This window comes from Pituophis catenifer, unplaced genomic scaffold (assembly GCF_029215685.1).
Source record: "Pituophis catenifer annectens isolate HBS135680 unplaced genomic scaffold, rPitCat1.0.hap2 SCAF_5, whole genome shotgun sequence".
NCBI lineage: Eukaryota > Metazoa > Chordata > Lepidosauria > Squamata > Colubridae > Pituophis > Pituophis catenifer.
The window spans coordinates 78886684-78891239 of NW_027256885.1; the positions used below are offsets into that span (position 1 = coordinate 78886684).

Sequence of the window (4556 nt, forward strand, 5' to 3'; positions counted from 1 at the left end):
GAATGTACTGCACCAATGCATTCTTTCGTATAGATCGCATCTGTGGTAAACAGCGATACATCCTCTAAGTCTGGCGTTTGCTTGACCATATGCAACTTCCTTGCTGCCAGACACAACCCAGTGAAATGGTTCAGCCTCCCACACACCCTACAGATTTTACCATATGCTGGACACCGATCTTTCCCACGTGCATGCACATTGTCACAGTATTTACACGGTGTGTGGTTGTCTGCTAACAAATTGCGAGGCTTCTGTTTAAACTGCTGCTGTTGCTGACGATTCCTCACATTTGGCTGGTGCCTGGAAGCTACATTAACACAGTTGGTCTGTTTATCTCGCTCCAACGCCATCAGCCGTTTATCTGTAAATTCAGTAGTCTGACATATTTCTATGGCTAATTGCAAAGTTAAACCATGTTCCCTTAATAAATGGCGGCGTGTACTTTCCTTGGCAACACCCAAAACTATTTTGACTCGGATGAGTTCGTCTCTCAGGGAACCATAATCACAGCTTGCCGCTCTTTCCTTTAAGCGTGTTACAAAGGCGTCTATCATCTCCCCTTCTTCCTGCGTGCAGCTGCCAAAAAGGTATCTTTCATATATAACATTCTTATGCGGTCTGAAGAAAGCTTCCAAAGCATCCAAAATAGCCTTAGTATCAGTCCTCTGCTCTTCTGTAAGAGTTAAACTATGCTTATAAACATGAAGACATTCTGCACCCATCAATCTTCTTAATGTGGCAGCTTGTACTGCTGCCGGCTTATCATTTAAGCCTGTCGCCAAAGAGTAATCTTCAAACTCTGCCCTAAAGTTTTCCCAATTAGTGCTAGAGTCCTCACTTACTCGCATGGGTTGCGGCAGTGGTATATTATCTGCCATGGTGCTATATTTCTTACTTCAAATGCTCCACTTTCAGGGCTGAACCACTTCTGACACCATGTTTCGGATAAGCTTTTATTAACAAAGTAAAACTAACAAACAATGCTTATAAAGCGTCTTCAAAGGCAACACCCAGGAACCGGAAACACCTCATAGAGGCACATAGAGATAAAGATTAAAAGCAACACAACCCCATAACAAGTATGCGTAATAACATTTCCCCAATTTTTATTTTCTAGCTCTATTTTCTAATCTATATATATATATAAGTGAAATACCACTCACGCATCATCATTAAATCTCCAGAACCGAAAAGCCTACAAACTTGAAATTTGCCACATATGTTCCTCTTGGCTTCTAGGTGCTCACTAAGAAATGATTTTTCAAAATGACCATCAGAGCATTAGTATTTCCTATATTATTATTAACACGCTCTGATGCTAAGGAATTCTACTCCCCCTCCCCACCTGAAAAGAAATCTGTTCCAAATGCAAAACACAAGCAGAGGAGAGGAGTTTCAGTTTTACTTTCACAGCAGCAAGCAGCTTTACTACAGAACAGTTGAGCTAAGCCACACCCAGCCTCCTTCCTGTCTCCTTGCTCACACAGCAAATACTGTTTGAGTTTCCAAACACCCCTCAACTCTCTCACACACTGACAGGATGCTAGCCAGATGAATACCGATGGAGGCTGGTAGGGAGAGGCAGATTTTTTTTCTTATTTTCCTCCTCAGTTCAGATGAATCTATTCCTTCTACTGTAACACCAGTTAAAGGGAAAAGAGGCAAAAAATGCAGAAAAAAAATTACAGATGCAATTAGGAAAACACAAGTAAGGGAAGCTGTACACAAGTATCGTCAAACTCATCCCCAAGTCAGTAGACAGGGTGTAAAAAAGTATACATCTAATAACCCCTATGTTAATCAGTCACAAATGAGATCAATGCCTTGGACTAATAAGTATTTGTCTGGTTTTCAATATGAAACTCAGATTCATTATTCCAGGGAAAAGGTTGTTGATCTCAGACCTCAGTTACCTTGTGCCTGGTGCCATGCTCTAAAGTGGCAGGATGAGAGTCCCGGGATGTGCTGCAGTGGCAGTAAAGTCCACCCCCCTCCCCTTCAGCCCTACCCTGAACCCTTACACAGCCTTCTCACCCACCAGCATCCAATGGCAAAGCACTTTCTTTCTGCTGTCAGGAAGTACAACGGATGCTTCCAAATGACGTATTTTGGAGCCAGAGAGGTGAAGGAGGGAAATTTTATGCCAACATTCAAAGTGCAGGGGCAGGTCTACCACAGGATAGGGAGTATCATGGTGGGGCCTCAGCAGCAGCCTTCATTTCTCCAGATATACTTTGTTGGTTATGATGACAATGAGAGGGACAACCGTTGTGGAATCTACCCAGGCGTTAATCCACAACTGGTTAGCCAACTGCAGAAGTTGCTGCGTGAACACAACAAGTATATTCTGGAACTTAAGGCTGCTGTTGATTCTGTTCCTAAGAGCCACAAGGACTTCCAAGTGGTGATTAACACCGATAGGAAGCCTTCTGGAGAGCACCGAGGTCGTTTCAATGCCCCCACGACTACAGAAGTGGCTGTTCTCATTGTCAGACAGGATTTTGAGAAGAGAGATATCGTTCTCCACAGCAGAGACAACAGGTTGTTACGAATCAGTGAGATGCACCATGCCTATGAAGCTCTCTAGTACCCTCTGATGTTCTGCTGTGGAGAAGATGGCTATTACATCAATATACCTCAGTGTGACCCAAAGACCAAGGTTCCTCTCAAGAAGACCGTGTCTGCTGCTGGCTTTTACAGCTACAGGATAATGGAGCATGATGGCAAAGAATGCTACCTTACTGCTGTTCCGCAAACTTCTCAATCAATTTCTGGTTGATATGTATGCGAAAATTGAGAGTGAAAGACTCAATTGGATTCGTAGAAACCAAAAAAACCTGAGAAGTGAGGAGTATATGCACCTGAAGGATGCCATGACAAGAACTGACAGCCACTTCTGACAGCTTGACAAGATGGTTGTGTTGCCGTCTTCTTTCACTGGAGGACCCCACTACATGCATGGGCAAATTTAAGATGCGATGACGTATGTGCGCCATTTTGGATGACCGGATCTGTTCATTACATTTACCTGCAATCCAAAATGGCCAGAAATTGTACAGATCTTGAAACACGGACAAAAATCTCACGATAGACATGACATAGTAGCAAGGGTTTCTCACATGAAAGTAAAACATATCATGAAGCTCCTCACTAAAGGTTGCATCTTTGGAAATACCAGGTGTCACACGTACTCCGTGGAATGGCAGAAACATGGACTCCCCCACATTCATATTCTTCTGTGGCTAGAAGAGAAGATAAGACCAGAGTCCATTGACAAAGTTATAAGTGCTGAGGTACCTGATCCTGACCTAGACCTAGCCCTCCATGACATAATCAAGACGACAATGATCCACGACCCATGTGGACCCCTCAACAGGCACTCACCCTGCATGGTGGATGGCACCTGCAGCAAGAAGTACCCCTGGCCCTTTTTGAAGGAAATTCAAACCGGAGAGGACAGCTGTTAGGATATGGTGTAAGCCTAACAAGTTGTCCAGGCAATATATGTGTGCTATAACTTTAAATGTATTCTGTAACTTTAAGATGTAATGCTGAGTAATTGTACTGATGAGTCATTGTAATTGACTGCTGACTAACTGCTGACTGCAATTATCCTAATTGTACTGTTGAGTCATTGCACTGCTGACTTCACTTATCTTAAGTGGATAATTACTAGTGTAAACTGTATATAAGGAGAGAGCTGAGCTATAGTCATTCTTGCTTGACTTACTGCTTGACTTGCTGGTTGGAACTGTTACTGTCGTGTGTGAAGAAGTGGATGGATCTGCTACCAGCGTGAATTGCTGTTTATTACCTACTGATGTTTGTATGGTAAGACGATTTCTGTAACTCCGGACTGATTTGAATGGCTAAAGACTTGGATTGATTAAAAGACTATGCAATTGTTTTTCACTACAAAGTAAAAGCTTTGTTAAACCAGTTTGTATGTATTGTATTCATTGCTCTCAGTACCGTTTCTCTGTGCACTTACTCTGCTGGTTGGTAACACAACAATATCCTTAACAACAGCTATCCTCAGTATCGCAGGCAGTCCCCAGCAGACGGTGGCTTCCCTGCCAACATCACTGTACTCGATCTTGACAATCACTGGGTGATGCCATACAACCCCATCCTGTCTTGCACCTTCTTGGCTCATATAAATGTTGAGTACTGCAATTCAGTTAAATCCATAAAATATATCTGCAAGTATATTAACAAAGGGTCTGACCAGGCAGCGTTCACCATTGAAGATGTGGACGAGGTGATGAGGTACAAGGCAGGATGATACATGCTCTGAGGCAGCCTGGCGCATTCTCTGCTTCCCTATTCACGAAAGTTTTCCTCCTGTTATGCACCTTGCCATACATCTTGAAAATGGCCAGAGAGTTTATTTTACTGAGGACAATGTTGTTGAGAGGATGAATAATCCTCCAAAAACAACACTTCTGGCCTTTTTTGAGCTGTGCAAAGTCAATGGTTTCGCAAGGACCCTTTTATATTGCGAAGTTCCAACTTACTACATATGGAAAGGCACCCAGTTCTGCAGGAGGAAACAA

General features: G+C 43.0%; 1 pseudogene; it reads left to right on the forward strand.

Annotated features, from left to right (window-relative positions):
- Positions 1 to 2720: 2720 nt before the first annotated feature.
- Positions 2721 to 3467, forward strand: LOC139317721 (uncharacterized; annotated as a pseudogene).
- Positions 3468 to 4556: the final 1089 nt, after the last annotated feature.